Source organism: Pyxicephalus adspersus, chromosome 2, assembly GCF_032062135.1.
Source record: "Pyxicephalus adspersus chromosome 2, UCB_Pads_2.0, whole genome shotgun sequence".
In the NCBI taxonomy this organism is placed as follows: domain Eukaryota; kingdom Metazoa; phylum Chordata; class Amphibia; order Anura; family Pyxicephalidae; genus Pyxicephalus; species Pyxicephalus adspersus.
Window position 1 is genome coordinate 39298598 of NC_092859.1, and position 22494 is coordinate 39321091.

Below are 22494 nucleotides of genomic sequence, written 5' to 3' on the forward strand. Positions count from 1 at the left end.
TCCAAACTAAGGACTAGGTAAGGAGTTTTGCGTTTGTTGAGAATATCTATAACATTGATTACTCTGCGAGTAATATCACTGGCATGACAGTTTGGGATGACCCCGTTTGGTCCCCGTGTACAAGGAACGGTAAAAATTTAGAAAGTCGATTCGCCACAATCAGTTTTTTAACAAACAGTTTATATTCGAGAATATATGTAATACAACTATTTAAAAGGGGACTCATAATAAAAAACTGTGTTAAGGCCATTGACAGGCTACATGATATATGGTGTTTTTGATTTTGCCTTACTTTCATTTTATTTATATGTGAGTTTAGACCCAGTGTTGCTTTGAAACCTACATAAGGATTTTGCAGTTGTAAAAAAGGCTAGCGTGCAAATAGGGCAAAGTGTAGGTTCACTTTAATACAACCCTGATCCATAGGACGACTTAAATATTTTCTCAGAACGGGTTTGCTTAAAAATGCCAGCATCCTTAGTAAACTGGGAAACTATTCCTGAGTGGGTTTTGTTCTCATATTTTATTATATAACCATTTACAATATTCCTTGCAGAAAAAAATACTGCCAATAAAAGGCCACCTTTAACACTGACCTTTAACAATATAGATCAAGTGTCTCAATATATAGACTGTAAATCCAAGATAAGCTGGGATTTCTCCTGTGCCTCCCTTTAAACCACTCACAATCAATTTCCTACTTTTCTGGCTGCAAAGCAACCTATCATAATTAAGCTTGATTATCCTCTCAAAGCGTGAGACTTCTTGACGGAAAGTTCAGAAATATCACTGTTTTCTTATGGCAATTAGACTTCCTTAGCCAGGCCTCCTGTCCTTTCTACACATCAATATGAAATTTTCTGCTGCAGGGAGACAGCTTTTCGGCATTATCGCTCAGCTCCCAATTAATATTCCGATGACGTCAGAGCGAACACTTGTGATGCGTACCTCTGAAGGGAACGCATCAAATTAAATGCGCTGCTTTACATTAGGCAGAACAGTTCAAACATGCCTTATTCATTAAGGTCATTTTCCCTTTAAAATGATACGTAGAAGCTCTATGCTATTTTCCGCTTAATAGATCAGTCACTGATTCTCAGATTTTGAATTACACCACTGAGTGGCCAATGTTAGCAAGTGAATTGAAGCACATACTATTATCTTGTATTTCACACTATTGAAACCGGAGTCAAATTAAATATACTTTTAAATGCCTCGCGAGGATGATGGAAGGAAGCGGTTCAAATATAATTTAGAGGGGAACTGTTATTGAAATAATATCAGGATTTTGTTTTAAAATAGAGATCATTCTGGACCTCTGATTGGTCTAAATAGAACAGCGTGCAGGTCGGTTTTAGGGGTGGGATGGTCAGACTGCCTTTTGTGTGTTACAGCATCAGTTTGACTATCCATTATGCTGGTATGTCACAGTAGAGTATTTTAACCCCTGCTACAACAGTATTTAACTTAGAAATCTCTAAAAGTTTCTATCAAAATAGAACTAAACATTTTTCTTTTAAAATAGAGCTAAACATGAGATTAAAATCGAATAAAGCATTAAAAAAAGTATTAGCTAACATCAACTTGTACCAATGGCCTAATTGTTTGCATTTTTTTTACACATGTTCATCTCTTTATCTGGCAATCCTGTTAGTTGGCAATGATTTCTGAGATGCTCCCAATGTCGTCACCCAAGGATGCCCTAGCTGTATACTTCTGGCTGAAATCATCCCACCAGTCCTGACAGCCCGGAGTCCTCATTGTGTGCAAGGCATCATGCTAAGTCAACAATATCAGAAAGGTTTGCATTGGTGCACAAAATAAAATCAATGTGAGGTAGTGCAGAAAGTTGGGCACATCTATGTAGTTCTAATGCCAAAAATGTTGGGAAATTCAGACATACTTTAAAGGTGTTCTGGTTAAACTGCAATTTAAACTTAGTCACAGAATCTCCTGCAATAACCGCGAAGGAAAGGCCATCATATCTTCCCTTCATCTTATATCTTAAGACAGTTTTTATCTAGAAATAGCTACTTGGCGTCAGGGTTGATCCATTTTTATTTGTTCCAGGTTTTACAGATTACCCGATAAAAGCCTTTAGAGACTAACTTGTTTTACGATTTTGAAGTCAGTGTTTCCATAAGAGTGTAAAATTAATGCAAAGCACCTCAGTGAATTTTATGAAAATAGCTCTTTTTTAAGCTTATGTGTGTTGCCAAGGTCCATGGACAGTCAGAGGAGGACCTGAGGCATTTAATTGGTGAAATGCAATGAGATGGCTTGAAATGTACTGGATGTATTGCAGTCTGGGGACTGAAGTTCAGCTAACCTGTTCATTCTGGGATAAGTGTTATGCATATATTGCAGTAGATGCTTGTCAATGTTTTTCAGCTTCCAAAAATGAAGACACTTTACCATACTAGGTATTTAGGTTGTAAGTAGAATTCAGGCTTTCTTGGATGGTGAACTTAAGGTCATCACTGTTGTACAGATGTAAAAACAAAGGACATTTTTTTTCTCTTTTCTTTAAAAGTGGCAGATTTTTTGTTCATTGACGGGCTTTTTCAGAATTCAACACAGATCCCTAAAGAAACTAATGCTTCATTGGTGGGGGTACTTCCTGAGTACTTATAGATATTGAATGGACAGCAATTAAGGCTGTGAAAGAGGCTTTCCCAGTATGGCTGATGGCATTGGATTGCTTAAAGTAGGTGTGAATACTAATTGATTAACATTTAGCAGTATGTATCATAAACATTTTTTTCATCCTTTGTTACATATCCAGGTTGGTGATCTGCAGTCTCGATGGAGCCATTTCTTGTCTACATGCAATCCTGCAGTGTGCATGCCATATTTCAGGCAGGTGTTCTGGTGATGACAGTGAACCATGTGCGATGTGTGCTAAAAAAGGACGTAAAAGACAGGCTGGGAATGTTTGTAATGTAATAGGAATCCAACACTTCCAGGTAAATTGGATTCTTCTTACTGCCAGCTGATCATGTCTTCTTCCCACCCCACCATAACCAGTATGTTACCTGTCTCTGTGTGCCGCAACAGGACATGAGATATAATTTGACAGCACAATGACTGTGTATAGGAAGTCCCCGATGGCCGGCATCAGTAATAAGGGGAGGGATAAGTAACTGCTAAAGTCACTCCCAAGTGGATGCCACCAGCAGCAGGCAAGCAGCGCTTTTAGCAGTTGCACAGGGTAGGTTTTTTAGAGGTTAAGCTATGTACAGTAGATAATTGTTGCCTGATATCAATGATCTTGGGGGAAATATTTTATGTGTAAAGTGGCTCCCCAATGTCATTTAGTATTCACCATGGTGAATCAGAAAATAACCAACTGGACATAACTGCTGTCATTTCCTATGGAAGATGTAGTGGGGTTCTTCCCAATCATTCTTCCCACTCCGTAGAATTGGACAGCATTGTGTGAACTCTTTGTTCTAGTGTCACTGAAAATGATCATAAAAGATTTAGTCTGAGCCCACAATATAAAAAAAAAAGAATAGCCTTGAGTTACTTTCAGAGAAAATACCATAAAAAAATCAGCTGTTCCAGAGGTTTAGGGCTTATAGATTATAGATAATAGGAGCTAAAGGTACATGCAAATCTCAGTAAAGATTTAGCTTGACCTAGCCCCCCAATTCTCTTTTATCCCTTTAATATCATGGATGGCCTCACTGAGCAGTGGTGAGTCTTGGGAATTCAGAACGGAGTTTTACAGGAAAAGTTAAGATTTTCATATAAAATCAATTTCTGGAGCTACTGATCATTTTGACATGTGGTTTTCAATGAAGAGAAACTCTGCTGATGAATTTTTTATCCTATGCTTATTCTAAATTCTTCAGGTTTGTGACAGGTTTACTTTAAAGGAGAGAGCATCACAGCATGTAGCAACTCTGGGTCTTTTAACCTGGAAGCACCTGCTGTTCTTATATACTCAGCTGATTGATATGTGTTCTAATATTCGGTATTTCACACTATCAGTACTGGAGTCAAATTAAATATAATTTTAAAGTTATGAGAGGGCAATAGAAAAAAGAGTCTACCCATGATTTACCAGATATCTGTTTAAAAATTTGCACTTTATATAAATCCATAGGACATCATAGGACATCATAGGACAAGTCAGGGGAACTGTTTTTATAGTAAAGTAAAAGTATACTTAAACTATTTAATATATAATGGCATGTTACATAAGTCACTTTTCCATAACTGCATGCCTTAGGTTGAAATCTTAACTACTAGTTAATAAAACGTTTAGCACAACTTGGGCTCAATGCATTTACCATGCAATGCCCCACCCGTTAGAAAAATATGAAAGGTGTAATTTGCTAAAAAGAAATACCAGTGCTTTAAAATAAAGTTTTTAAATTTTATTACATTTTTAAATTAATTTGTATCTTCCTCTCATATAACATATACAGTACATGTTAAAGCAGAACTAAACTCACTATACTCACCTATCCCTGTTCCAGTCATTCAGCCCCTGAATGATCAGGCGGGTAAAACTGATTATTGCAGAAGGGGAATTGCCCGTCCCATTGTTCTGCAATAATCACCTGTCTGATTGAAAATTTTTAAAAATGGAACTTTAATCTCTTTTTAATTATAAAACCCTTGTCAGGATACTTTTTATTGTCTGTGTCCTGCCTGGGAGATTTTTCCTTATTTCCTGCAGAAACATTTATTGGCAAAAACTTGTGCCTCCTGGTAACCTCATGATTTTATTTTTATTTTATTTTGGGGGGAGGGGTTTAGAGCAGACAGACTGCTAAAAAGGTCCACAGGTTTTCTCTTCATTGATTGGACAACCATTTTTATGCCACATCGCACATGCTCTGTGCAGTATAGGCAAAAAACTACCAAGAGACAGTGAAAAGTTTTTTTTTAATTTTGGAAAAAAAAAACCTATACCTTCTGGTGATTTTTTGTTTTTTAGGGTTTAGTTCCACGTTAAATAAATCCATGTTCTTGGTGTGATGCTTGGTTTTGTAAACCTTAATATACATCTACACAAAGAAACCAAAGGAACCCTGCAATTCTTTTTAGATCCTACGGTTCGGTTTCTTTAAAACAAAATTTCCCCAAAGCCTTACAGTAATAAAGACATACAATTTTTAGGTTTACATAATTAAAATTAGATTTGACATTGTAGCACAAAAAGAGAAATGTCAATTCCCAAATAAACCAAATATAGAACAAACTAATTTGCAATCCAACATGACAGCACTGCATTCTGGTGCGCAAATTTATTTTCCGTGCTTGTTACATTTTGATACCCTGGTATTAAAATATTTACAGAGGCTTAAAAAATAGCATTAATTACTTAGTATCATTACAGGAATACCCGTTTTTATGATCAGTATTTTTGGCATACTAAGCTGGCAAAATCAAAATATAATTTAGGTTTAGTTAGATCTTGGCAAAATGGCAGCTGTCCCAGAGGCAACGTGTGAAGCTGCTTAGGAACAGAGACATAGAAAATAATATTGCTTTTTCGTTTGAACGTCTCATCTAGGATTTTACTTCTTTGCTGCTCAAATAGACTGTATTAAAGGTACCTTCCAATCAAAGAAAGTGTTTTAATGATCATTTTTTTTATTTCTTAACATTTTGGCTTGGGTTCTATTAGTGTCGCCATGCTACATAATATGTTCCCAGCTTTTATATCATAAGAGTGCTTGATATGCATCACCCCATTCACTTGTGTTCCAGTTCTTAAGTGCCAGATAAGCTGTCTTTACTTCTTCAAGTGAATGGCCTACTCAAATATGTGATTGGAACCAATATGGCATGTGATTGGAACAAATATGACAGTGTTAATGCCATAAATGTTTTGGGCACAGTTGCTTTGCAGAAAGGAGAACTTTTTGCTAACGACTCCTAAACATTAAACATGTTTGCTGCCCCTTTTGACCCTTGCCTCGGGTGTGTATCACATGCCTTGGGGAAGGGTATATTGTGGGGCCCTGAAATGCTGTACCCTTATGTCACATTTTCTTTATTTACTTTAAATACTTTTCTCTTATAGGAGTGTCTTATTACTTTCTTTGCTACCCCTTTCTTCACCTTCACCTTTATAAACCTTATATGTAGCTGTTAGGTGAGGAGCCGAGGTTAAGCGACAGTTCTCATCTGTCCTTGCGAGTAGCAGTAGTCTCAGGGCATTTGGATCACAGGGGAGTTTTTATTAGTAGATAACATGCTTAAAATATTTTACATGCAAATACATTATTGGTTGTTGAAATTAATGGTCTGATGACCGGGTCTTTTCTGGTCTGCAAAGAGGACTTCTTGTGACTGTAGGACATTATTAGAACACTTTGACATTATCGAGGTCCTCTCCTTCTGTTCTTTTTTCTGCAATCATTCTAATTATACTCTGTTTCAAAGTCCCAGTGGGCTTTGTATATACGCCTGTTTTTTCTTTTTAATGCAGTGCCTAATACCTTATTAATAGTAAAGACTTCAAATATGATTTGGGTCCATTTCCTATTTGAGCATAATTGCCGACACAGAAGGATTCCGCTGAAACCTGTCTGTTCTTGTGCATTGCACTATTGCATGTGCACCAATGCACTCTGTGTCCTACAGTTATGTGCATTTAAATAACCCAGTCCTTTTATTGTGATATGTGTACTGCAATTCACTGCAAAATGTGTTTAGCCTTTCATTTTTAGGCCTGCTTCGAAATCACAGCTTGTGTGCTGGGAAAATTGATAACTTAACGCTTTTCTCCATCTTTTCATAACCCCCCTCAGACCCTAAAACCTATCACTGGATGCATACTATTAATCCAGCAGTCTCCTGCCCAGTATGATGACCTTTCTTTTCTTTGCCCGGAGGGGTTGATGGGCAGGCCTTACTTTATAACAGAACATTACTGATAATGTAGACCCAGGGGCTGTGTTTGTGATGCCCTGGGCCAATTGAAAGTGGGTTAAATTATGCTGGGCATCATTGTTCTTAGGAGAAAAACATCTGCTCGAGGGGCAGGCTGTCTGTGGAAATTATCAATAGATTTAAGGCGAGTATTTCAGTGAAAATGATTTTAAATTCAAGTAAAGCAACAACTGTTGTTTTTTTAGCTTGACCATATCAACTGTGAAGATCATTTTTTTTTGTCTTCTTTTTGGAAAAAGAAGGAAATCTTTCCAATAGTATAATGTAAAAAACAATTTCCTTTGGTTAATCAGTATACATTTTTTTAGCAGATCCCTATAGTTCTCTATTCTGGCAGAATGTATGCTTATCCTACCATGTCCTTTGCAAAATTATTCTGAATGGGGTTGTCTGATTTGTTTCTACTAGTTTCCTATTGACCCTATTAGATTTTGCTACCCGAAACACAGTGGATGCCTAATTTTTGACTTGTATCTCACTACAGAATTTGTACAAAAAAATCAGCAAATCACACATACAGGAGATTACATTTCTGGTCACATTTCTGTACACTGCCATCTTGAATTTCATTTTCAGTTTAAGATTACAGGGGTTGTAGGTTGAAATGAAAATTCCAATTGTGTATAATATATATATTTTTTTAAATTACAACTGAACAATTTTTGAGTTTATGCTTTCTTTCTTGGTGACATCAGTCATGAGAATAAAAAGTTGGATGAATCTCACACAAACAATAAAAAATCTATCAAATAATCTAGCCACTGTGTCCAAAAATAAAAAAAAATACAATTTTAACTTTACAAACACTTTAAGGTAGAGAAGGGTTACAGAGAATTAGACACATGGTAGCACAGTTACATGATAAATTTATTATATATATATATTTCCTAAACTTAATAAAAGTTGGTATAATTACTCAGATTTCGTCATGAACATTACCACTATTTTTTAAACCTTTATCACGCTGATGATCTCCTTACTTAGTTATCGCTCAGCCTCCTATGATTGATTCCCAGATTCATTGTCAGCCGGTAGAGCAACCCTGAAGCATGTTATTCTGAAGTCCTCAGTTGCATATCTTTTTAATGGCTAGTCTGTATATTTTTACTACACAGCCCAAGGGACATAAAGTGCATTAAATAGCGTGCCCATCTATTTAATTAGGGCTGCTTCCATTTTTTTTTTTTTTTGGAAACATCACTGTCTCTTCAGTTTACAAGGAAAAGGCAACATGATGACCTCAAAGGGCCTTTAATAACAACTGTTGTACAATCTGGTTTTAGATATGTATTGCCGGTACAACACAGGGTTGGAGATTGTCTTCTGTCTACTTGCACTGTTATTAAAAACAATACCTGCTCATACCTTATTGTAGAACGTCACTACCTTGTTGTGGTAACATTGATAAAACACAAGGGTTAAGGCAACAAGTAGTGGCTCTTTATGTATACATTAGTGCACATTAGTGCCCTATTCAACTGCAACTGTGTTAGAGAACTTGACAACACATAATGTACTCCCCACAAAGAAAATACAGCAGGGAAAGGCAAAATGCCTCAATACCCAACATGAGCACACTGTGTTACACTACTTTTGGGTGTGAATGGGCATTTCCCCCATCCCATAATTTTGTCAGACCGGACTGCTAGGGAGGTCATGTGCATAGGACCCCCTGAAACTTGCACAGCTGTGTTTTTTTAACCAATCTCTAGTATATATCTCTATAGTTCATATCAAAAGTCCTATTACCATTACAGGTGCACTTTTAAAAGATTAGGAAAGCCTTATTTTAGTACTTTACATTTCAGGGTAAAGGCCTGAAGTTCCCAATACAGATGAAAATCACCCAATCTGGATGTTTTAGGCCTAAGTGAGTTATGATCACATCATGTAGAGTACTAGCGAGCACTGTACATTATTAACTGTCCATTATTGGAGAAATAACTACTGGATGGGTTAGGAAATCTTTGATTTTGACAAGTAAACCAATGTAAATAGTTTTCTCCATACACTCTTTTGCTCCTTTCTACATAGGCACAACACAAATGTTCATTGAAGCCAAACATTAGTGTTTAGAAATGCGTCAGCAGGCACCAGGTCCTTAGAGGGCGATTTTTCTTTAATTGAATTGGGGTTGCGTGGCCAGTTTAAATACAAATGGTGCTTATCATAAGCTTTAAGGTGCATCAGTGTTTACTTTTGTGCTGTGTTTTTTACAGTCTCTTTAGCCACAAAGGTATTATGTGCCAACAATACACAGGGAAGCAAAGCTCAGTGTTTGTAGATTGTAACAGATAAACAGAACTGCAAAAAAGAATATCGTCATCTTGTAACTCCCCTAGCAGTTTCCACACATATGATATACGTTGCTTTCTGAGAACTATGAAATATATATTTGCATGTCATATGTAATCAAACTGATGTGGTATAATTAGCCGAAAACTGTCATGCTTTGCTTAAAGCTTTTCTTTAAAGAATCTTTCCAGGTACAATTTAGAAATGCAAGCACACATACGTCATTTTTGTCTGTATGGGGATGTGGATTATATGTCCTAAATGTTTACAAATATTTCCCAGTAGTTGATTTTTTTTGTTTCTTTTGGCAGCTAACCTTGAAGAAAATCTATAGAACATTTTTGATACCAGGGGCTAAAATCTTAGGTTTACCCACCATCCTAGTGTTGAATGACAACACCCTTTTTAAGCTACTGAGGCACTCTTGTTGGATAGGAGAGAGGTGGGGTGGCTGCTTACCTGCCTTGCACTAATATTTTGTTTTAAGTAATATATCTCATATGAAGATCAAGTGCAGTTCTTACCCCTGATGAATGCTTGAAAGATAAAGCTAGCCTAGATTGTATTGTCCCTTTTTTTCACCTTCAATACATAGCTCATATTAATAATTTATTTTATTTAATTAAAAACATCTTCAACACTCCATTAAGTTCCCATTTCCATAGACATAATGTGTATCTAAATGCAAAAAACGAAATTTTATTATAGTGCAGCTTACTAATTGGTATCCCTGCAAATAACATTCTTATTGTCACACACTAGTCTTAGTGTTTCACATTAAGTTATGCTTGTCACCTAGAATGCCTTTGTTTCCATTACATGGTGAATCATGGGATTATTTTTTTTTTACACAATTTTATAATTTTTTTAACCCCTTTGATAAATATATATGTTTTGTGAGTTTTATGAGTAATAAAGGTTCAACATGGTTAATGGTAATGACTAAGAAGTATGTATTGAGATTTGTAGCATTTTTATTTGAATGCATAAAGACCATGCTTTTGCCTACCTACAGCAAACAGAGACCCATATTTGTTAGAGCTTGTGGTTAAGGGCTGTTTTGTTCACAAAATTTTGTTCCAAAAATAAGTCAATAGGAAGACCACAAAAGTAACTTTAAGCAGGTTGATAAAGCTTAAACTGGCCATACATTGATTGAGGTTTTCAACAGTGTAAAAATTTGATTTCATAAACCTTAATTTATTGAAAAATAGGGCATTCATTTTCAATGCCTGATTGACATTTTGCTCAGTATAAATTTTTGATTGGGAATACTCCTCTTTGCCCTTTCGAGTGTTGCTTCACTTTGGCTAAACCCCTTGTCTCCTTTCAGAGGCTGATAAAAAGTAGCATGAAACACTCCATACCACCCAGCAGCCAAGGGTAGCGTACCACACTATTAACAATAACAACACCCCTCACCCCTATGTTCTATAAGTAGGCAGCAAGACACCCTCCCCAGTGATTTCCAATACCCTGGCGGAGCAGGCGAAGGTGAAATCGAGTGCCAGTTGATTGGACTAGTTGATGTGTATACAGTGGTTATGGCAGATAAACAATTTATCTCAGGGTGAAATCAGTTGTTCACCTGGCTGTGTACAATCTGACCAGGTAACGTCGACCTTTAGGGAGTCAAATGCACCCATAAATGAATTCTAAATAAATTAAAAAGAATTTTAACTTAACTCAAATGCAAGTTGAATACACCCATAAGCCAGCTACATTTACCCATCATAACAAACCATTGTATAGTTTTTAATATTATAAAAAAAGTGTACATATGTATAGTAGGGGGGGGTTCTATTCCACAGCCTAGAATTATCCCTTTAATAAAAGGCTTTAGGTAAAACAATAAAGGAGTTTTCAGGCTAATTATACCGCACCAGTGGCATATATATTTCATAGTTCCCAGAAAGCATTTTATATTTCTGAGTACATCCAGGAGCTATAGTAAGATAAAAGTATGATTGTGCTCCCTTGCAGTTCCGATTATCTGTTACATTCAATATATGTCTTATGTCCTGGGTGTATTGTTTGCACACAATACTTTCCTGGTGAAAGAGATTCTGAGCAATCCAAACATGGATGATCGGGTCTATTTGCATCAAAACTGTCCACACAACCCCATCAATTTTTAGAGTTTTTATTTTAGCTAACCACAGCAACATATCTTTAGATTTTTGGTTTGTCCCTATAGCAATCCAATGGGGAACGTGCACCCTCCTTCTGCCATTATTGCTCTACATATCACCCACACCATGACTCTTACTCTTCATTTGCTCACTGCATTTCTCCTAATCATCAATATTTGTTCTTCAGCCTCCCTGTGTGTAATCTATAAATTGGAAAATGTGATCCCTCAGCTGTTAGCCATCAGAATAGGAATATAGGTAGCCCAAACATAATACAGTATAATATGAATGTACTGTAAGGGCTATTCATTTCTTAAAAACAGGAATTGGAGTGTTTGAGAATTCCAGAATTATTAATGGAGACCAACTTGATGGGGTTCTAACCTTTCCCCATTTCCAAAACAAACAAAAAAAAATTTTAGTTGTAGATTCATTTTAGGAGGGCAATGATTCAGGGCTTTCTACACCCCGTTGAATGTGGTTGCTCTGCAGCCTTTCTTTGAAACTTACAGAGGAGATACCCAACACAAGCAAACCTCCACAAATGCTTCAGTTTGGGACTGCTATCTCCTATCAGATGATTCTGACAATCTCCTTGTCTGAGAATTATAGACACGGGTGTTTATATCCAGGAAACCCTGGATTTATACTCCTACCCTATTACTAGAGCATATGTAAACTGAAAAACAAAATATATTGATTTTTAGATGTAGTAGTTGTAAATATTTTCTTTGTTCAGGCTCATTTGCATCTAGTAATCCTGCAATTACCACATTTAAACTTTTGCTACACTTTAGGTAAAGCTATAGAAGTAACCCAGGTTGGCCCTAAAACTTGATTGGGGTGTCCCTTTAATTTTATATTTTCATGATTTTCTTTTTTAACTCCTTCAAGGTCAGTAAAATTGTGCAAGTCAGATGAAGGCTACTTGTACACCCTCAATGCTGAGAAATACAAAGAGATTGTATGATCCTGTGGCCGTGATATATGTGTCAGAGACTTGAGTTATTGATTTATTTCAAGGTATTGCAACATAGCACAAGCCTTAAATGAAGAAATCATTCAGCGTCAACATCCATATATCAAGGCTATCACACTGTGGCGGTATCTGGTGTTCCCCTTTGAGAATGTATTTATCATTATAAACTTCTGCGCAAACAGCTTCGACAGCACATAAGTTCAAGGAAAATGGTGGCAAGCTCCCAGCTTGCATTTAAAGATCTTGTTTGGAAAATTCTTAGTGAAAAATATTACACAAGTCACAGCTGCCAAGTGCTAAGTCATATGGCACCTTCCTAAAGATGAAAATAAACTGATTACATGTGAACCTACATGATAGTATTCTGGCTGTATGTACTGCAGAGAGGACTATCATTTCAGGGATCATTCGTAGGAAAGAAGGAAGTTGGGGAAAGAAGGGTCACAAGGAAGGAAAAGGAAAGGAAAAAAATGTAAGAGAACAATATGAAGGATGGAAGGAAAGGGGAAATTAAGAAAAAGGAAAGTAAGAGAATTAAAAACGGGAGGCAAAACGAGTCAAACAAAAAAAGAGGGATAATGATAGAAAAGGCAAAGAAGGAGACTGTTAAGGAGGGAAGAAGCATGGAGGGTGAAAGGAATGGGAAGGACAATGAAAGGGAAGATGGAAGTAGGGAAAGGGAGGATGGGGAAAGAGCACTAAGGGAGGATAGAAAGAAGGTAAGGGAATAAACAGGAAGTTAGGCGTGAGAAGGGAAGAAAGGGGAGGACTGAAAGAAAAAGTAGGGTTAGGAATAAAGGGGAGAAGGATGGAGGATAGAAAGAAGGTGGAAATGAAGAAAGGAATAGAAGAAAGGAGTTTAAAGAGAAAGGGGGAGAATGGAAGTAAACAAGAGGGTGATGGTGGAGAATGACAGCTTATATCATCAAGGGAAGAAAAGGAAGGAAATAAGCAGGGAAAGATGAACAAGGAAGAAAATAAAGGAAAATGAAGGGGAGAAAATATAATAAAGGGGAAAAAAAGGAGGATAGATAAAAGGTGAAATGGAAGGGAAGAAGAGGTGGATTAGGGGAGGAAGAAAAAGAAAAAGGGAGAAAAGGAGCAAGGATGAGAAAAAAAGAAAGAAATAAAGAAGGAATAAAGAAGATGGAAAGACAGGGAAGACACTCATGTTTACTTTGAAGTCCTCCCCTGTACAACAGCTAAACTCAAACTGATAGGTTGAATGGCGCTAAGACAGAAAGGAGTTGTATAGAGTAAGGGTGCCTAACCTAAGGCCCGCGGAGCTGCCAGATTCGGCCCCCTCCGCTCTCTCTGCTCGTTGTCTTGCGGGAGATGGGGTGTGCACATCTATTATTTTTTCTATAAGATCGTTTTACCAAAAGAGGGAGTTCTTTGAGCATGCTCAGTGTTAGCTCCCTGAGAGTGGGCATGTCCTATAGTCCTGGCAATCAGCTGTGGCTGTCCCCCGGCCACCTTGTATTGTGAGATAATCCCCATGTATAAACCTTCATATCTCCCACACTGATTCCCATAGAAATGCAAAATTTTCGGGGTTAGCAAGGGACCCTGAGAGCTGCTACCCCGTAAACATACCAAGTTGCCAGACATGGGGTCGCAAGCACAAAATCCTAATAGCAATCAGGGTTCACATTAGGGGGGCTAATGTGAACCAGAGTCCCCAAACTGAGTTTGTATATTAGGGACCGCCGGGGGCCACTTCTATGGCAATAAGGAATAGGGTAATGCCAATTCCCTCTGTGCTGTGGTGCCCCAAATGTATACTTGCTCGCTCACAAAAGTTGAAGGCTGTGTTCAGACTGGCGGTGATGTGGTTACCCCTTCCTCATGCCATGGAACCCTGCCTAGGGGGAGAAACTCAGTACCACTCACTGCCGCCTGAACTTGAATCTGCAGTTGCTGCGGTGTGAGGGACTGAGTGGCTGCTGGGAAGTTTGTTACACAGAGCTATCACTTTTACACATAGCTGTCCACTTACCTTCTATAAACCTCAATTTCTTAGGAATGCGGAGATGAAGGGACCTGAGGATGTAGCAGTAAGAACATGTTACATGTTACATGAATTGCATTTCTATGGAGGTATTCATTATAGATTTTGGGTTACAAAAAAAGGTTAGTGCCCCCCTATAACTGACAGGATGCATTGTATGGTGTAGTTTCTTCTCTTTATATATTCTTTTTATATATGACCGGCATTACTGTATGATATATTTAGTTTTGTATCTTTCATTAATATAATTAGCATCAAATGGTGAATGCAGAAATTCTTGATTTTTCATTTCTTTTTGTTTATATTAAATTAAACTATTCTACTTTTAAACATACATCTTTAGTGTTTGTTTGCATTTGGGCCAGTGTGTTTAATGTCAATGTCAACAGTGGCCCCAGCCCCCATATGAAAAAAGGTTGGGCACCACTGGTATAGAGTATCAAATATAAAAAGTACATAGCTGCTTTAAGTTTCAGACATCTACCATGTAAGCTTACAGACCAAACCATGGGCAACATCAATATCAAGTTTCAAGCACCAGTGATGGTGTTGTTCTTGTCAGGCATAAGCTAGAAGATGGGGGAGTGCTACTAGGAGAAATAATTTCAGACAATAGCTTCCATATAGCATAGGAACATTAATAGAATCAAGGACTAGCTGTACAGAAAATGAAAAGATTTCCCATAGAGAAACTTCCTATTTTTAATGAAAACTATACATCATTCGTATGTGATTTATTTTTAGAATGCTTTCCTCTCCATATCTTTCTTTTTTTTTTCTCTATTTATGTCATTCAAACATGAATATAGCATTGCTGAATGCAGAGCTCTGTCCCGGAGTTTTTTATACTAATTATACCTGAGTTCAAATATCCAAGAAGAAAGATCCATATGAAACTCCCATCAAAACATTCTCTTTACTGCTGGGTATATGGGAAAAAAAGAGGACTGTTGTTGTCCATTTACTTCTTAAAATGTGTCCTCAATTCCTGTTCTAGCGATACCAAGGTATTGCTATATCTGTGAGCAGAGCTGTCTGTCTGCCTAGGTATCCAGTGCCGGACATAGCCAACAGTGGGCCCTGGTTGCAGAACTGACATGGCCCCCCGCACTATTGATTTGGGGCCCTCCTTGGCTGAGGAGGATCCAGGACCCTCAAGCAGTGGCAGATTTGCTGATTCTTATGTCTGCTCCTGCAGGTATCTATTTTACCTATGAGGGACATTAGGTCATTTAAAGTGGACTTTCACTGAGTGAATATCTAAGCTGCCATTGCTAAACTAAGTCTAAAGATTGCAAATTGCTTAGATGCATATCTGATCTTTCAATTTTAGTAGTAACACTTGAAGCAAGCTTGCAAATAACTTTGGGTCAGTTAGCTGAACACTGATACCTACTCTGAGTCAGTGATACAAAAAACATTAAATGCAAAAGATTAGGATTACCAGATTAAGATTACCAGATAAGAAGTATCTATCAGAATGAAGTCATCAATGGCAGTTTACAAAATCAGGGAAAGTTCCCTTTAAATAGCCTAATGTGTACCTACAGGACAGACATAGGAGGTGCAAAGCTATGATTTGCCTTTTGTTGGTTCCTGTGTGAGAATCTTTATGTTTTAGAATTATAACCATTACCATGGTCCTAAACCACAGTAGTTTAACCAAGCCTATACAAACACACTCACCTTTTGCCGGTATAATTTCTGCAATTCCACCCCTAAGGCATCAGTGCTGAACTGAGAAAGTTAATGTTTTGTCCACAGGGAAGGTAGACTTCTAGTCGGACCCCAAAATGAACTGCATTCTATGACATTTGCACAAGGTCATTTAGCGCAGTTGACAGGTATTTATAAATTGCCTAAAATGCTATATAAGCATTTGTTCGGCATTGCTTTTGTCTTGCACATGAAATGGATGGATAAAAGGTCTAAAAATACGTAAAAAGTTCTACTTCTTTCTTATAAAATGTATTTTAACAGTTTTTAAGGTGTTTAAAAAAAGTCTTGGTGGACAGGAGAACCATGATAAAATGCTACATGAAGTGTCTAAAAATTGATGGAATAACCACTTCCCTTCATAAATAATAAAAACAAACCACTAACTAGAGCCCCTTTAACTACTTTTGTTTGTTTCCATTAAAATAGGAGAGCTTGGCAGTTTTTAGGCTGGTAAAAGCTAGTCCTGTGAACAAGCCCTGATTTAGTATCTTTGTTTAGTTCTTACCTATAACAAATTTTTAGGCAACTTAGGAGCCTTTCGCTCGGCAGCCTTCTGTAATGAGAACTCTGGAGGCCGTAGCTGAGAACCAGGAAACACATTGGCCTGCACTGTCAAGGCCTTACAGAAGCTAAAGCCATTGACACCCATAGGGATAAACAGATCGGCTCGCTGTTACCTATGAATTCCAACCTGAAGCCAAGAGCCTCTCTGGCCATATCTGTGCATTTACATGACAAATTCCTAAATTTATGTTTGATTGGCGTGTGCCATTACATAATTTAATAATAGAGTAAAATGTCAAATGTAACTCTACTTACAATTACAGTAATCACTCTTTCCCTGCGTCTGTATTATATGCTCTGTAGATGGAAAAACACAGGCTTGCCATGCTGACTGACAGCTTTTGATGTTAGAAATCTCCTCCCCACTATTAATATTGGATTTCAAAGGCAGGGAGGCATTCCCCAGACTCCCACTTTAGCGCCTATGCGACCATGTTCTGTTCTTGTCCCCCTTGGCATTGAAGGGGTTACACCCCTCTCAGTTACTCTCTGCTGGATTTCAGTCTTATAGCTTTGATATGCTAATGCAATTTTGTTCACTGGGAGAGCTCTCTCCATCTACATCAAGACCAGAATATGCGCTTGCTGTCTCCAGACTAATATACTGTATGGCTGTGTTCTTGGCTTGGCTTTTAAAGATTACAGTAAACAAAGAGCAAGATGAAGGACCTGGGTTTTATAGGCCAATCTGTTTTTTTATTGTAAATCTAATTTTCTCCTTAATTTTGATTTGATTGTTTTATGTAGATCGGTGTTTAGAAAAAAGAAAAGCTGATTTGACTTGTGCCTGAAAAGCAGTTAATTATGACTGAGAATAAGCCAATTTCTTTATAATTTTACCCATTTTGTTTCACTATTAGGATCTTGTTATCTACAGTTGTTATATTTTACTTTGGACAGAATCCCAGAAGCATGCACCAAATCTTATTCAGTAGCCCGCTTTATGTGATCAGTTTTTGTGCCATAGGAGCAATTTTGCTACAAGCACTGGTTTATATCCCAATATCCACTCTTTGTGATCTTTTTTTCTGATCAAATAGTTTTCAAATGCCATGAAAATAATGCACAAGTGAAATAACTTTAATTAAAGAACATGTTTATCTAGGTCAATATAAATTGTTGTCATGGCTTCTGTGCCACTTTCACTTTCATTAGTGAAGCTGGGTGAGCCAGCTTCAATACAGATTTCATATATTAGGACTGAAAAAATATATTTAAAAATATATTTTTTTCACCTACCCTCTGTTTAGCTCAATTGATGTTTTAGGTTAAGGTAAGACAACATTTGTGCTGTCTGGCTAGCTAACCTGTTTTTCTCTGGGAATCCTTTGTCAAATATATATATAATTATATATATATTTCTATATACCTTGTAGATATATACCATAATCATAATTTGAACATCAGATTTTCACACATTTTGTAAGATGATATCGAGGTACTAGGTAAATTCCCTCACTGTGTTTTCAATTGCAGTCTATTTCACTAAGCAACAGCAGAATCCTCTAACCATAGCTAATTACAGTCTCAGTTATCAGTAATTACCTAGCAAATACACCACTATTCACAAAGCTAGTTTAACACTGAAATCCCTGTGATTACAAATCCAAGTCAATAGATGATTTTATTGCATGTAAATGTTCATAGGTGATTGTATGTGTGTTATAGCATTTTCAACCATCACTGAATGTTGGATCAGTTTCATCCCCTACCTTTATCCTTTGTCATTTTTACATTTCATAAGTATGGGTAGGTTTGGTTTGTAGCCTAGAGATTATCTATCCTATTCTAGCAGGTTTGCCTGAGATGAAGGTGCAAGTTACAAGTTACGAGTTCCCTACAGTTAGGATAAAACATGTGCATTCGGACTATATGGGGCTAATTTGTATTACTTTTTTTGTGGTGTCGTTCTCTGAAAGAGGGGGTACTGTAAAGAACAATGTTTCCATTTGGAAGATTTTTCCTTAGATCCAATGACATCATCACTGCAATGCAATAAATGTCTGCAATGCAGGCGGACCATGGCTGTTATGAGGGGCATGCTTGGGTGGTGTACAGCTTCCTGAGAACAGGTAGCTGTGATAATGGCCACGTCTAATACAGAGCCTCCATGATTGCAGAACCTCCATAATTATCCCATAAATGAAGGGGTATGTCATGAATCCTTCAGTTGAGGGCTAAATAATGCTTGGTGTCCATCAGCAAGGATGTTAGGTGATCTGTGTCGAATTTGCTGCAGTTTTTGTGAAAAGCTGTCTGTGTGCAGTAAAATCTAAAATATGACTAAGTAATTTCAGTACTTGACACTAGGTGTGCTTTAGTTAAGTCTAAGTTAAGTCCAACATAACATCTAATAGATAAAGAGCTTACAGTGGCAGCAAATCTGGTTGCCCTAGACAGCTACAAAGCTTGAAACCCAGCAACTCATATTTCTCAAATAATGCCAAAAAATGGCTTGCAGACACAGGAATGCCTATATAGAGAATGATCTATTGCTGCCCGGTCCTACTTTAAAGGCACCACACATCATGCATGGCCTTCTATTTACGAAAAGTGGTTACACTATTATTTACCATGAGGGTGAAGTTTTAAATAAAGACTTGGCTCACTTTTATTAATCATGTATAAATCTGTGTAAACACTTCTAGCAAAGCACCAGTATTCACCAGACGCCAGTCACCCAATTTACCACCAAAATCCTTACCTTTAGAAAGCCCCCACTTAGCCTCAGGGGACTGGTTGCATCTCAGAGCACACGGTTGCCCCCCGGACTTAATGCACAAGGGTTGGCGTCTGGGATGGACCAACAGAGGACCAGGGGCCCACAGGTTATGTGCTTCATGTTCTACAAGGCAAATCCACAGTATAAAGCCAAGGTCATACACAGGCAATTAGTCTACCAGACGAGGTACAGAGGGAGTAGGCACAAGCAGAGTTGGGGTCACAGGCAAACTTGCTTCAAAACAGATTAGCCCAGCTAAACGCTACAACAGGCATAGATCAGTGGGAGCAGAGAGGCTATAAAGCCCCAGCAACCAATGGCAGCACAGGACTGAAATCAGGAACTACTCTGCTCATTAGTCTCAGCACATTCCCCTTCAGCTGCACAGTCTCATAGCAGGGGATGCAGAGGGACCATTCACATTCAAAGGGAAGCCGGGGATGCCAAAAAGCTGCAGAGCAGAGGACTGACAGCATTTTGCCCGTTCTTCCCTGATGCTGCAAACAACGCCGATGAAGAGAATAGGCAGGGTGTGTTGTCCTGCAGCGGCCAACAGCTCGGGATCACTGTCTCCTAACACTTTGCTTATGTGATGGAAAGAAAAAAAAAATGCTCTGAAAATAGGGACAGGTGGGCAGTGAGATACAACAATTTTCTGGCTTTGTATTATATTGGAGAAAAAATGAATTTCTCATAGTTTTCCTCTAAAGTAAAATTGTGGCTAGACTATAGATAATCAGTTACAGTATTTACATTTTTAGTACCTTTTAGTAAGTTAGCTTTAAAATTAACCCACACTGACATGTGCAGCTGCAGGCACTGTGGAACAATTCATCTTTAAAGTTCAAAAAAGATCCATTAAAGTTTCGGCACTCTTTTCTTTATGGTTGCCCTTTTTCTGTATTTAGAGAATAGAATGTTGAAAGACTGCTAAGTCACTTTTGGGAAAGAGAGCAAAACCAACTACTGAGAAAACATTTTATACTTAAAAGTGTAAAGTGTAGCTGCACCATTTGAGAAAATCATTAAAAATTGCTTTTCAGCAGTACCGCACATTCTTTGATAGTGTCCGTCCACATAAACGTTTATTTGTAACATATATAAAATAGTAAAAGGTAAGATTCTAGTAAATAAAAATTAACAAAAATCCTTGCTTTTTACTAGTAGACCAGGGTGACTTTTTCTATTTCTTTTTATTTTTCACCAAACTTTCACTTGAAGTTGTAGTCCCTGCACAACAGTCTATTTAACTTCCAAGCTGGAGGTTACTTTTTGTTAAATAAAAAACAGAATACTGCTGCTTTGACATAATCTATACGCATACCGTAACTCACTGATAGAAGTGGAACATTGCACAGGTCCCTCTAGCCACAGAAATAATATTATTTATATTACTTTCATGGAGATTTTCAGTGCTTCTGACTGCTTTGTTTTGCACAGTGGGGAAGGTTTGAATTTTGAACAGACTCTGGAGAACAGCTCTTGTTTTTTTAAATCCAGCTATGACACTGCGGCCTACAATGCCAGCACACAGGCTGCACTTTCCTTGACTGCCGCAGATGCTGATCTGTGTTCTGGGTCACAACAGGGAATAATAGATTTTCCTCCAGAGGTTGTGATGAGTTAATACTTAGCCAGAACGTGTTGCTTGTTCACATAAACAGCATTGTGTACATTCAAAGGGAAGCTGAGGCTAAAACACAAGCTGCTTCTATAGATTTTATAGAATAAAGTATAGTAAAAAAAAAGGTATGCCCACTAACCCTTAGCAGTCAATGGTATTTTAGCGAATAACATAGCTGCACCAATAGGCAATATAATTGGTTGCTTCACAGAAGTATCGATAGTGTGAGTAAAAAAAATATTTGCTTAAAGGAGTCAAAACCTCTAAATTTGTCAGATTAGCTAAATGACTCATATCATATCTCATATCTATGCATGTCCCTCCAACTGTGAAGCGGCTCATAGGAGCAGTTGATCATAAGATTTAGAACATCAAGATCTGTTTTAACTACCTTAGGCAGCTCAAATTTTGTATTTCATTATGCTAACTCCAAAATAAAGACAGCTCTCTTCAGAATTCTGCCAGTTGACTGCCCAAAAGTGCTTTAGACAATGGCTCAACATCCCACTCAGGCTGATTTTACCATCCCAACTGCCACCTATTCGGTTTCAGAGCAGATCTTTGCCAAAATGTTCATGAACCTATCTACTTATCCTGCTAATGAAGCATGGAAATCAGAAACCCTGGCACGTGACTTCCTTTCACTAAAGTTCTAGATGCTTAATAAATTAAACAACATTGATAACATCGATAAATACATAAATGCAATTAACCTACCAGAGTGATTTTTGAAGAACAAAACAAATGTAAATAGCACGTACAAGATCTATGTAAGCAGAGCCTTGAAGCAAATTAAAACCTCAGCAACTCATTAATCTAAGAAGTGACATCAAAAACAACAGAAACCACTGAATAAACAATTTTACTTATTCTAAACATGCAATGCATCTGATATACTTTAAAAAACACTTTTAGTATGATAGGTCCTTTCTGCTTACCCCAACCTTAGAGCACCCTACCACATTTCCAAGGGAGTACATATCTTTTGCTTTGTTCTTTGGTCTAGTTTTGTGACTTTTTTGCTCTTTTTTCCAACCCCCCATCCAAGTATTAGATGTTGTTGCAGCTGACTTTAATGTAATGCATATCTTAGCAAAGTCAATGCACAGGTTCATTTTTTGGAGCATGGTGGATATACCAGACGACTAAAAGTAAAAGGAAACATAGGATACAAAAATTTGGAAAGACGCATGGTCACATTGTTTTAATCAATGTCAATGGCTACCTAAAACTTTAAATTTATTATAGAGAAAAAAATCAGTGCTACATTAAGCCATTATTACTGTACAATTTTCAGTGGCGCTGGTTCAGTCACTAGTACATAATGTACTGGAAATAAACACTGCTATACTTCTAAAATTGATAAGACTACTTGACGTGATAATGATATAGTGTTGTGTGTATGATTAATGGATATCATAAAACACTTCATATACATAGCCTATAAATAAGTATATATACATCTGATGCATATTTAAATCATATAGTTTCTTTCTGTATCTTTTCATTTGACTACATGAACGTTACTATTTT

General features: G+C 37.4%; 1 protein-coding gene across 7 annotated transcripts in view; it reads left to right on the top strand.

Moving 5' to 3' along the window:
* The window catches only part of SGCD (sarcoglycan delta), a 438990-nt gene that overhangs the window by 216060 nt on the left and 200436 nt on the right, over positions 1–22494 (top strand). The gene's annotated exons all lie outside the window — the stretch shown is intronic.